The sequence below is a fragment of the Balaenoptera physalus genome (assembly GCF_965194825.1).
Source record: "Balaenoptera physalus genome assembly, chromosome: 1".
Classification (NCBI taxonomy): domain Eukaryota; kingdom Metazoa; phylum Chordata; class Mammalia; order Artiodactyla; family Balaenopteridae; genus Balaenoptera; species Balaenoptera physalus.
This window is the reverse complement of record NC_138882.1, coordinates 120,314,968-120,328,637: the sequence shown is the minus strand read 5'-3', so window position 1 is coordinate 120,328,637 and position 13,670 is coordinate 120,314,968. Positions and strand designations below refer to the sequence as shown.

General features: G+C 36.2%; 1 pseudogene across 1 annotated transcript in view; it reads left to right on the top strand.

Moving 5' to 3' along the window:
• LOC309640214 (calcium-activated chloride channel regulator 4-like) overlaps positions 1 to 13,670 on the top strand; it is a 48,757-nt pseudogene that overhangs the window by 24,701 nt on the left and 10,386 nt on the right. The window contains exons 8-9 of the transcript XR_014268762.1: positions 4,215 to 4,429; positions 5,042 to 5,310. The product of XR_014268762.1 is annotated as a calcium-activated chloride channel regulator 4-like (transcript). The remainder of the gene's footprint in view (positions 1 to 4,214; positions 4,430 to 5,041; positions 5,311 to 13,670) is intronic.

Genomic DNA, 13,670 nt, shown 5'->3' with positions numbered 1-13,670 from the left:
TCACCTGTAAAGCCATCAGGTCCTGGACTTTTGTTTGTTGGGAGTTTTTTAATCACAGTTTCAATTTCAGTGCTTGTGATTGGTCTTTTCATATTTTCTATTTCTTCCTGGTTCAGTCTTGGGAGATTGTACCTTTCTAAGAATTTGTCCATTTCTTCCAGTTGTCCATTTTACTGGCATACAGTTGCATCTAGTAGGCTCCTATGATCCTTTGTATTTCTGTGGTGTTAGCTGTAACTTCTTTTTCATTTCTAGTTTCATTGATTTGAGTGCTCTCCCTTTTTTTCTTCATGAGTCTGGCTAAATGTTTATCAATTTTGTTTATCTTTTCAAAGAACAAACTTTTAGTTTCATTGATCTTTGCTATTGTTTTCTTTGTCTCTATTTCTTTTCTGATGTTTATGATCTCTTTCCTTCTACTAACTTTAGGTTTTGTTTTTTCTTCTTTCTCTAGTTGCTTTAGGTGTAAGGTTAATTAAAGTTGTTTATTTGAGATTTTTCTTGTTTCCTGAGGTAAGATTGTATTGCTATAAACTTCCCTCTTAGAACTGCTTTTGCTGCATCCCATGGGTTTTGGATCATTGTACTTTCATTTTCATTTGTCTCTAGGTATTTTTGGATTTCCTCTTGATTCCTTCAGTGATCCATTGGTTGTTTAGTAGCATACTGTTTACCCTCCACATGTTTGTGTTTTTTCCTTGTAGTTTATTTCTAATCTCATAGTGTTGTGGTCAGAAAAGATGCTTGATATGATTTCAATTTTCTTAAATTTACTGAGGCTTTCTTTGTGGCCCAGCATGTGGTAAATTCTGAATAATGTTCCATGTGCATTTGAGAAGAATGTGTAATCTGCCACTTTTGGATGGAATGCTCTATAAATACCAATTAAGTCCATCTGATCTAATGTGTCATTTAAGACCCGTGTTTCCTTATTGATTTTCTGTCTCAATGATCATCCATGGATGAAAGTGGGGTATTAAAGTCCCCCACTATTATTGTGTTACTGTTGACTTCTCGCTTTATGGTTGGTAGTATTTGCCTTATATATTGAGGTGCTCCTATGTTGGGTGCATATATATTTACAATTGTTATATCTTCTTCTTGGATTGATCCCTTGATCATTATGTAGTGTCCTTCTTTGTCTCTTATAACAGTCTTTATTTTAAAGTCTATTTTGTCTGATATGAGTATTGCTACTCCAGCTTTCTTTTGATTTCCATTTGCATGGAATACCTTCTTCCATCCCCTCTTACAGTAAATTTTTAATTAAAATCAAGACTTTAATATGAAATTATTCACCCAATTACATGATGAAATTAGAGTGTATGTGTGTGAATACAATAGTAAATGACTTAAAAGTAGAAAACAAATTATACCCAAAAAAGTATGTCCAAAATTATGCTTTAATAATGTAAATAGATATTATTTACCATTTAATAAACCAATGCATAAAGTTAATCCACTACATTTTTTTCTAAATATATATTACCTTTAATTTTTATGGATGGGTAATTCAGGGATTATCTTATGTATTTTACCATGGATGTAAATCAGATTTTCACATAATGAAAGTAGTAGCACTAAATTATAATATGAAATCAAGACCAGAACAAGACTCTGAAGCTCTTCGTGTCTCATTTCCTCATTTGGAATGTGAAACCATATGATATTTCTGAGCTAAAACTCCTGGGACTCATTATGACGTTTTCAGCTTTTGAAATGATCAAAAAGACAGTAAGAAAATTGTGAATTTCTAGCCTTTCTAGTTATGTGAATCAAGTACGTAAATATAAATTGAAAGAAGGACTGTGAACAAATAGCACTGGCATATGTAACAATTGTTTCTTTTTCTTTTCCCATATGAGTTAGATTAGAAATAACATCAAAACTTAATAATGTTAATTTCCCCTACCAAAGTTAGACTTTGTCCAATAATATAGCACCCATTATTCTAGGAATTCATTTAAAAATATCATACTTCCATGCCCCCCCTGCCCCACCACTTGACACCTGTGAAATAGACTCAGAGTCAAACAAATGCACCTCAGAACTTGGCTTGTGGGAAGAAGGAATATATTTTGGAAAATAATTGAACAGGAGAAAGAGAGTGAATAATCATTGCGTATCTATGGATCTAGTTCTTCTCTTGCCTCTTCAACCATTTTTTTCACTGGCTTTCTATTTTATCCACCCTTCTGAATTTAACTCCTTTTCTCAACTTCTGTGTCTCAAAAGCACTATCACTACTTAGATTCAAAAACTTTGAGAAAACTTCGTTTCTTCTCCATTCATGTCCCATTATAATGTCAATGCAGCCTGTTTCTTTCAAAATATATTTTACAAAAACCCGTTTCTCTCTATATCCATTCTCACTGTCTATATCATGTCACTTTATGCCAAGACTCCTATATCCCATCTTCTAGTTCATCAAATCACTGTCTATATTAAAACTTGCCAATGATCACCTAAGTAAACCTATTTTCCTCTACTCTCCAATATGAGAAGTGCAGAAGTTGTAGGATATGGGGGTAAATAATATATGCAGATTGGTCTGGAGATCTGGTTTGGAGATACCCTGCAAACTGTTGTACAGATTGGTCTGGAGATCTAGTGTGGCAGAAAATAGAGTAAAAACTGAAGGAGAATAGAGGTCATTTCTGAGGTTGTCAACCTGGTTGACTAAAGAATGATGATACCACAGACTGAAACTGAGAAGCAAGGAGGGAGAACTGATTTCCAACATATTATTTGTGTTGTGTTTGAGCCTTGGTAACTTTGACTAGCTGGTGGGACATTTAAGTGGAATTCTCAAAAGGCAGTTAAAAGTGTAAGAGCAGAATAAGGGAAATCAGCCAGAAAGGAAATATTTGCATAAAGGCGATGCTCAAAGTTTTGAGCATGGAGTTCTCAAAGGGAGTGGAGGAGCCGGTTGAAAATTCTGCTCCCCTCATTTGTATTATCTGTAGTAAGTTCTTAAATAATGAAAATTTAAAATTAAACAAATTTTGCAAGATTAATTTAGATTCATGAATATGATGGGTAGGACTTTGTAAAATATGTTGGCCAACTAGATGCCTGTTACAATAACCAAACATAAGTTGATGGGAACTTGGATTTGGGTGGTGGTGGCCACTGGAATACAGAAGAAAGACTGTGTCCCATTATTTACTCAGTTATGTTCTCCTAGTACTCTTATACAGCCAAAGCTCTATTTCTTTATTAGATCTTCCTGGTAGGAGTCTAAAAAAGCTATTCACATTCAGATTTAACTTGATAATAATACTTTTTCCACTCAAAGACTTTACAGAAGACTGAGATTTTTGTCAAAGCAATGATGTTTGAAGGGTAGAATTCACTCTTCCTTCAGAACTGAAGTGAAGGTGGGTCTAGGACTGAGTTGAGCTACAAGTGATACTTCCCATTTTTCCTGAAATGACATCCTCCCAGGAAACACCTACTTGGTCACTGGATAAAGTTGACTCTTCCTAAGAACTATCCACAAAGATTTTGAAAAACTTCTTCTTCAGAGTCCTTCTCAGAGAATGGTCCTATCTTTCATTTATTTTCTTCTCAGGACTGCAGTTTACATAAAGAATAGATTGCCATTTCTGTATTCTTCTTGAACATATTTACTCTATCATATGGGGCTATTTACTCTATCATATGTGAAAAATTACTTCAATATTTCACATTGGAAAGATCAGTGAAAGATTTTCTCAGTTATTTGCTAGTCGTCATTTTTATCTTGAGGCCCTCCTCATTATGTCTCTACTCAAATACTCTAGGCACCAATAAGTATTTTCTTTTGAGTCACCATTAAGATGAGCAAATACACTCACACAAGTGCATGCATACACACACACGCCCTACAGCTAATTCTTCTTTGAGGTTGTAACACCCTTTAATGCTAAAATCTGGAGTGTTTGCTAAGACAACTAAGAAAAAAATAATAAAGCCATATCTCCAATTGTGAAACCAATTCTCCTGCTCTAATGTTTTTATTATAGCCTGTCCTGTCCTTAGGCCCTATATTTCCACATTTTCTGACTGACAACTGTCACATCCCAGTCAGCTTTCAGAGAGATTGCGAGACTATGGTAGTATGCCATATTTAAGCTTGTTCTCAGGCCAGAAATTAAGAACTATGCAAAAAAGAAAAAAGAATAAAATTACTCTCTTCCCCAGTTATTGATTTTTAAAATATATTTAAACAGCTTGAAAGTAAGTGATTAACACTCAACAGTAATGGCTGGATGAATGCTACTGTAATAATTGATAGCACTGTGGGAAAGGACACATTCTTTCTTGTCACATGGGACAAACAGCCTCCCGTTATTTCTCTCTGGGATCCCAATGGAACATCAATGGAAAGTTTTACAGTCGACAAAGATTCCAAAATGGCCTATTTCAGTATTCCAGGAACTGCAAGGTAAGCAATCAGCTTTTAGACTTCTTCTCTTTAAAATTTTTTCAAAAGCTTAAAATAAATTGTTTAATATCATACATATAATCTTAATTGAGTGCCAATAATTGTATCATCTTCAAAGTTATGATAAAATAGAATGTGCTTTCTACTCCTGTGTAATCCTAAGAATTAGATGGGAGGAAAAAAGAAGAAAGAATTTATATATGAGGAGGAAGGAAAAAAAGGGTAAAATACAGGTTGGGCAAGAAGCACTTTGAAGACTAATTGTGGGGAGTCTTTTCAACATGGTGTATAAGTCATTAGAGCCTCCTTCCTAATTAAGCCCAACCAGGATTATACAATCTGTGCACTCTGAGACCAAAGGATAAAGGCCAAAAAGAAGGGAATCTTTCAAGATTTATATTTCCCACCAGAGACTACACCAGGTAGAGACATTATGCATGACATTTGGCTAGGTCCCCTGTCTGAATTGCCACAGCACTCATCTGTGGGATGTTGTACAAATTTGCAAAAACCTGTTTATTCTACACTACATTTATAAGAATTATACTTTAGAAATAGATAATGGACACACAGAAAATAGCTTGGTATCTGATATTTCCATTGAATTTTTAGGTGGGTGTTTGGACTTACACTCTTCAAGCAAAAGCAAACCCAGAAACATTAACTATAACACTAAATTCTCAGGCAGCAAATTCTTCTGTGCCTCCAATCACGGTGAATGCTAAAAAGACACAAACAGTTTCCCCAGCCCAATGATTGTTTATGCAGAAATTCTACAAGGGTATATACCCTTTCTTGGAGCCAATGTGACTGCTTTCATTGAATCAAATAATGGGAATACAAAAGTTATGGAACTTCTAGATAACGGTGCAGGTAATTCATAGGCTTTTATGAATAAGCCTCTATTTTTATAACTCAGGGTATGTTATGGGTCCCTATGGCAGTGTGGGGCAGAGAGACAGGCACCAGAAGAATGGATGCAGATTATGGATAAACAGCAGGACAAGCAGGACATTCTATCCAGGTAAAACCTACGAAGTGATCTGCAAGTGTCTTGCACATGGTAAGCACTCCATAAAGGTTGTTATTATTGTTTGTCATCTAGACAACCAATGTCTGTCATCATATAGAAAGGCCTCATTCAAGAGATTGAGGTGGCATAAAGAACTCTAAATAAGCGTTTCTTAGGGGCACATGATTAAGAAAACCTGGCCAGGAAGGGTGAAGCATAAGTAGTCAGATGAAGTTAAGTGGTAGAACTCAGGCTCTTATCAAAGAAGGGATGACAGGCAGGAATAATTTCCAACCGCTGGAACAAAGTGCACATATACTCCTGGGGAACTAAGGCCCAAGAATAGGTAGTCCTGCCAGAAGAGAGGAGGGATCAGCACAGGGGCATCAGATTTCAGATCTGTCTCACAAGAAACAAGATATAGTGTTGGCCATGCTCTGTCTCCTTGGTCTGTGTGGATGAGTGGTGCTCAAAGACATTTTCCCAGACTGGATTATTCTGGGAACTGAACTTTCTTTTGAGGGGTCATTGAGCAAGGAAAAACCCAATATGGTAGACAACTGTATTATCACAGATTTCTATTAATATCTTTTGCAATGTAATTAATTCAATCATTTTATAACACTATCCTCAATTAGAGTTGGTCCTGAGAAAAATTTAGAAGGTGAAATTGGTCTTTGGTACAGCTTCAAATTCCCTACACTCACACTTCAGTGCCTTCATCAGATATAACTATGTTTTCCAAGCTATCCCCTGCCTCTTCTTCCTCTTTTCCCAATCCCTTCCATGCTACATTAAAACTTACCTGCATTTTGTTATCACTGCTCAAGGTTTTAATGCTGATTACTTAGTTAATTTGTAATGCTTTCACCTAAGAAAGTAGTGGTACTAAAATGATTTAGAGAAGTGGTTCTCAAACTTTACTATGTATAGGCATCACGTGAAGGGGTTTGTTATAACACAAGTTGCTGGGACCCCTTCCTACTCCTAGAATGTGCCCCAGAAATGTGCATTTCTAACAAGTTCCAGAGACATGCAGATGATGCTGGTCCAAGGACCTCAGTTTAATAACATCTATCTTACAGAGTTAAAACTCCCTGAGTAATGTGTTAGAAATTTAGTGAATAACTCCAATGCTCGTGATAACAGGTATACAGATGATACAGTATTCCTGAGCTCCCTAAAATGTTTATTCTAATAGTAGATGAAATTTCCCATTGTCAGACCAGAGAGTTAATGAATCAGCAGAACAATCGCTGTAAGAATGAGTCTAGATAGGTATTTTGTAGTTGACTAGGATGAGAACTCCTAAGCAAAGACATTTTCTTTAGTGGGGCCCTTTTGATTTGAATGGAGAGATAAAAGAAAGCAATACTAAAAGTAAGTGTTTAGATAAAGTAAGCAAAAGTATGCTGTTTGGCTGAGAAATCAATAAGAAGGGTACCATAATAATCTGAATACAAGGTGACAAGGGCCACAAAATTGAGGTATTTATTTTACATATATATTTATCTGTGTGTGTAATATATTTTTTTATAATACCTCAAAGATATCAATTCAATAAGATACTGTGTTCTGGCAGAGCATAAAGGAAATATCCTCTAAGGGGTCAGTTTGAAGATGAGAGCCCAACCTAGGGTATATGCTTATAAAGGCCATATCCTTGAGTTAGAAAATGCATGAATTTCTCTTTTTCTTTGCAATAATAACTTATTCCTTCATTTCTATAACAAGGTGCTGATTCTTTCAAGAATGATGGAGTCTACTCCAGATATTTTACAACTTATAAAGAAAATGACAAATATAGCTTATAAGTACAGGTTCATGGAGAAACAAACACTGTTATGAGAAGCTTAAGGTGTCCACCAAATAGGGCCACATATATACCTGGCTGGGTAGTTGATGGTGAGTAACTCATGATATCTGAAATCCAGTGCTGCTTGAATAATTGTCAGTTGATACAATTAAGACTTCAAACATATTATAACTCAAAATATAGCTTTTCATATTTCTGAATTGAAGTTCTCAGTCACACTGGGGTTTGCCTCCAAAGTAACCTAAGCTTTAGTACAGTGTCTAGTATCTAGTAAGCATTCCATAAATGTCAGTTGTTATTTTATTAGTTTCAAGCACCTTTCCTATATTAATAACAATAAGCCTAATTTCCACTCAAGCTGAATAAAACAGGCCCTGAGGTCAGGAGCCTAAATTCAAGCCAATGGTAGAATTTATCCTTCAGATTACATATGCTGTAAAACATATGTAAACATTTATTTGGAATGTTTTTCTTAAGTCAAAAGAAGAAGAAAACGTGGATTAAAGTGATGTTAAGGATTGAAAATACATTCTTGGTGGAGTGACATCAGGGAAAATGGTAGAGTAGGAAGTGCCAGGAATCCATTTTCCTACCTAGAGAACAACTGTGCTGGCAGAATATGACTGATGTAATGTTTTTGGAGCTCTAGAGTCATATTTAAAAGCTTGCAGCTTCCAGGGGAAGGCTTAAATGAAAAATCATGGTTAATTTTGGTCAGTTTCAGCTCTTAGCCTAGTAGTGGCTATCCCGCCAAGGTTACCCATGGCAGGTAACCTTGCCCACATACCTGGAGTGGTTTACATGTGGCTTGTGGGAGCCAGAGTGGACAATAAAAATATGTCCTCCAAATATCACCAATTATACTTCTGATCATGGAGATGCAGATGCAGAAGCAGAGTGCCATTGTTGCCAACCCCTCTGGCTGAAGTGACTTCCAGGGTATTTAAAGAGACAGAATATTTTTTTCCTTTCATTTTTCCTTTTTACCCTTTTTGGGGACCAGCCATTTAAGAATTAGAACATTCAAGAGTAACCACATACACAGGGAATCTAGAAAGTCACCACACATGCCCAGGGAAAGATGGAGACTCAGAAAAAACCTGAGAAGACTTAAGTTTACACCTCAGGCTGATTGCTAGCCCAGAGACACCCTACAACAATTTCTTAGAAACAAAAAACCCAGGAGAATGGGGAGAATCTGATTTCCAGAGTTACCACATTATAAAACTCAAATGTCCTTTTTTCAACATAACATTACAACGCATACAAAGAAGCAGGAAATTAAGAATCAGTCAAAGGAAAAAATATGTCAACAGGAATTGTCCCTGAGGAAGACCAGATGGCAGACATATTAGATAAAAATTTTAAAACTACTTTTTAAAACATGCTCAAATTGCTCAAGGGAGTCAAAGTCAAGAAAACAATGTATGAACAAAATAAAAATATCAATAAAGAGATAGAAAACATTAAAATGACCTCAAAAGAAATTCTGGAACTGAAAATTACAATAACTAAATTTGAAAATTCTCTGGAGGGATTCAAAAGTAGAAGAAAGAACAAGAGAACATGAAGATAAAATAATTAAAACTATTGTGTCTGAAGAACAGAAAAAAAGATTGAAGAAAAGTGAAAAGAGCCTAAGAGACCTGTAGAACACCAACAAGTTGATCAACATACAAACAGTGGCAGTCTCAGAAGGAAAACAGATAAAGGGGCAAAGAGATTATTTGGAGAAATAATGGCTAAAAAATTCCCAAACTTGATGCCAAGATACTAATCTACAAATCCAAGAAGCTAACAAACTCTAAGTAGAATAAACTGAAAAAGACACACACTGAGACACACTATAATCAAACTGTCAAAAGCTAAAGGCAAAGAGAGCAAGAGAAAACAGCAAGAGAAGCAAATCATCACATACAGAAAGTTTTTTAGATTCCACATATAAGTGATATCATATAATATTTGTCTTTCTCTGTCTGACTTACTTCACGAAGCATAATATTCTCTAGGTCCATCCATGTTGCTGCAAATGGAAGTATTTCATTCTTTTTAATGGCTGAGTAATATTCCATTTTATATATATACATATATATGTATGTGTGTGTGTGTGTGTGTATATACATATACATATATACATATACATATATATATATATATATATATATATGCCACATCTTCTTAATCCAGTTTTCTGTTGATGGGCATTTGAGTTGTTCCCATGACTTTGCAATTGTAACTAGTGCTGCTATGAGCATATATCTTTTCAAATTATTGTCTGGATATATAACCAGGAGTGCAATTACTGGATTATATGGTAACTCAATATTTGGCTTTTTAAGGAACCTCTACACTGTTTTCCATAGTGACAGCACCAATTTACATTCCCACCAACAGTGTAGGGGAATTACCTTTTCTGTACACCCTTTCCAGCATTTATTATTTGTAGACTTCTTGACGAGAGACATTCTGACCAATGTGAGGTGATGACCTCACTGTGGTTTTGATTTGCATTTCTCTAATAGTTAGTGATGTTGAACATCTTTTCATCTGCCTGTTGGCAATTTGTATGTCTTCTTTGAAAAAAATGTCTATTTAGGGCTTCTGCCTATTGTTTGATTGGGTTTTTTGTTTTTTCAATATTGAGTTATATGAGCAGTTTGTATATTTTGAATATTAACCACTTGTCAGTGACATCACTTGCAAATATCTTCTCCCATTCCATAAGCTGTCTTTTTTATTTTGTTGATGACTTCCTTTGCTGTGCAAAAGCTTTTAAGTTTTATTATGTCCCATTTGTTTATTTCTGCTTTTGCCCTGAGGGACTGATCTAAGAAAACATTGCTACGATTTATGTCAGAGAATATTTTCCCTACGTTCTCTTCTTGGAGTTTTATGGTGTCATGTCTCATATTCAGGTCTTCAAACCATTTTGAATTTATTTTTGTATATGGTATGAGGGAGCATTCTAACTCCACTGATTTACATGTAGCTGTCCAGCTTTCCCAACACCACTTGTTGAAGACACTGTCTTTTCTCCAATGTATATTCTTGCCTCCTTTGTTGTAGATTAATTGACCATAGGTACGTGGGTTTATTTTGAGGCTCTCTGTTCTGTTACATTGATCTATATGTCTGTTTTTGTGCCAGCACCATGCTGTTTTGATTACTGTAATTTTGTAATATAGTGTGAAGTCTGGAAGTGTTATGCTTCCAGGTTTGTTATTTTGCCTCAGGATTGCTTTGGCATCTAGGTCTTTGATGGTTCCATATAAATTTTAGGATTATTTTTTCATTCCCTGAAAAATGTCATGGGTATTTTGATAAGGATTGTGTTAAATCTATAGATTGCTTTGGGTAGTATGGCCATTGTAACAATATCAATTCTTCCAATCCAAGAGCATGGGATATCTTTCCATTTCTTTGAGTTATCTTAAAATTTCCTTTATCAGTATTTTACAGTTTTCAGAGTATTGGTCTTTCACCTCCTTTGTTAAGTTAATTCCTAGGTTTGTTTTTTTTTTAACATCTTTATTGGAGTATAATTGCTTTACAATGGTATGTTAGTTTCTCTTTCTGATATTTCATTGGTAATGCAAAGAAATGCAACAGATTTCTCTACATTAATCATATCCTGCTACCTTGCTTAATTCATTTATTAGTTCTAATATTTTTTTGTGTGAGGAATATAGAGTTCCTTATATAGGGTATCATGTCATTTGCACATAGTGACAGTTTTACCTCTTCACTTCCAATTTGGATATTTTTAATTTCTATTTCTTGTCTGATTGCTGTGGCTAGGACTTCCAATACCATGTTAAATAGAAGTGGTGAGAGTGGGCATCTTTGTCTTGTTCCTGAATTTAGTGGGAAGGCTTTCAGTTTTTCACCATTGAGTATTATGTTGGCTGTTGGTTTGTCACAAATGGTTTTTATTTTGTTGAGATATGTTCCCTCTATATCCACTTTGGTGAGAGTTTTTATCATGAATGAATAAAATGGAATGTTCTTTTCTTCTTTTAGTTTCTTCCCTTGTGGTTTGATAATTTCCTTTAGTGGTAGGCTTGTGTTCCTTTCTCTCTAGGTTTTTGCGTATCTATTGTATGTTTTTGGTTCGTGGTTAACATGGGGTTCATATATGTTGACTTACAACTATACTTACTTGTTTTAAATAGGTAGTCCTTTAAGTTCAAACACATTCTTAAAGATCTACATTTTCATTTCCCTGCCTCACATTTTGGGGTTTTGATGTCATATTTTACATCTTTTTGTTTATCCCTTTACTGATTATTGTAATTTTACAATTCTGAAATTTTTGTCTTTTAATCTTCGTGCTAGCTTATTTAAGTAATTGATCCTCAGCCTTTAGTGTACATTTGCCTTTCCTAGTGGGATTTTTCATTTCCTATAGATTCTTACTTCTCATTATAGCCTTGTCTTTTCCACTTAGAGAAGATCCTTTAACATTTCTTTCAGGGCAGGTTTAGTCTTGATGAATTCTTATAGGTTTTGCTTGTCTGAGAACTTATCTCTTCTTCAATTCTAAATAATTATCTTGCTGGGTAGAGTGTCCTAGGGTATAGGTTTTTCCCTTTCGGTACTTTGACTATTTCATGCCACTGTCTCCTGGCCTGCAAAGTTTGTACAGAGAAATCAGCTGATAGCCCTATGGTTGTTCCCTTGTATGTAACTCTTTGTTTGTCTCTTGCTGCCTTTAAAATTCTCTCTTTAGTTTGATTTTGTTACTTTCCTTATGATATGTCTTGGTGTGGGCCTGTGTGGGTTCATCTTGTTTGGGATCCTCTGTGTTTCCTGTATCTGGATATCTGTTTCCTTCTTCAGGTTCAGGAATTTTTCAGCCATTATTTCATCAAATATATTTTCAACCACCTTCTTTCTCTCTTCTCCTTCTGGAACCCCTATAATGTGAATGTTGGTACACTTGATGTTGTCTCAGAGATCCCTTAAACTGTTCTCATTTTTTTAAACTTATTTTCTTTTTGCTGTTCTGATTAGATGATTTCCATTAGTTTATCTTCTTGACCACTTATGCATTCTTATTTATCACGTAGTTTCCTGCTAATTGCTCCTAGTGTGTTTTTCATTTCAGTTACTGTATTCTTCAGTTTGGACTGGTTTTTTAAAAAATATTTTCTAGTTCATTATTATGGTTCTCACTGTGTTTATCTATTGTTTTCCCTAATTCATTTAGCATTCTAATTAGTAATGCTTTGATTATTTATCTTGTAAGTTGTTTATTTCTGTCTTTAGTTGTTTTTTCAGGGGGTTTCTCTTGCTCTTTCAATTGAAACAAATTTCTCTATATTCTCATTTAGCTTAATTTTCTCTTTCTCTATGAAATTAGATGAAACAGTTACCTATTGTGGTCTGGAAGTGGTGTCTTTGTGTGGGAGCATCCCTATACAATCTGCATCTGATCTGACAGAACACAAGTCACACCTCTCCTCAGGGTGTGCTGGCAGCTCTTACCTTTGTAGGAGGTGGGGCTGGAAATATAAGGGCTAGGGCCAGATCCAGATCTGAGCCAGGGCTTCCCTCTGCTCCGTGGCTAGCACTGCCCTGTAAGGGGCGAGGTTGGGTCCCAAGTTGCTGGAGCAGAAGCCCTCAGAATTAGATCTGAGCTGGCTCTGTTGAATTTAAGTGTTTTCCTCCTACCTGGTGCCGGAACCCTCGCCCCAGAGGGGAGCTATCCCTCAGGGCAGGAGGGGCCAGTGTGGATCCTTGGTCAGGGCATTGGCTGTGGTGGTCCAGATACAGACAGAGATTAGGAATGCTTCTGATGTGCTGCCTTTGTAAGCATCAGTAGTGGCTGCCCCCACCCTGCTCAGACACTTCAGGTCTGAGTCACCCTTGTGTCTCCCAGCCAAGCTCTCTCCTCAGCCTTGGCAGCCCTTGCCCCAGTGTGGAGCTGAGTCATAAAGCCAGCAAGTCCAGAGCAGCAGCTCAGCTCAGGCTGGGGCATGTGCTGGGGCAGTCATGGGAAACCAGCCAGCCAGCCATGCAGTTTCCATCCACCCTCTCTACATTGCTTTGGGAGTAAGCAATGCTCACTACCCAGTAGGCTCTCCACCGATGTAATCTCCCTTCTCTTCTGAGTCCCCTCCTAGGAGCTCAGGTTCTGGCCTGATTGCTGCTCTTCCCTTCCTACCTGATTCCATGTGGATCCTTCTTACAGCCTTAGTTGTTTAAGAGTTTTTCTCCCTGTCTCCAGTTAGTTTTTAGTGAAATTGTTCCATATGTAGATGTATCTTTGATGTGTTCATGGGGGAGATGAGTTCTGCATCCTCCTACTCCACCATCTTGATCTCCTGCTCAATAAGTCTCTCTTCATCAATAACTACTTTAAAAATAAATGGATCGAAGAGTCCAATCAAACCACAGAGACTGACAGAATG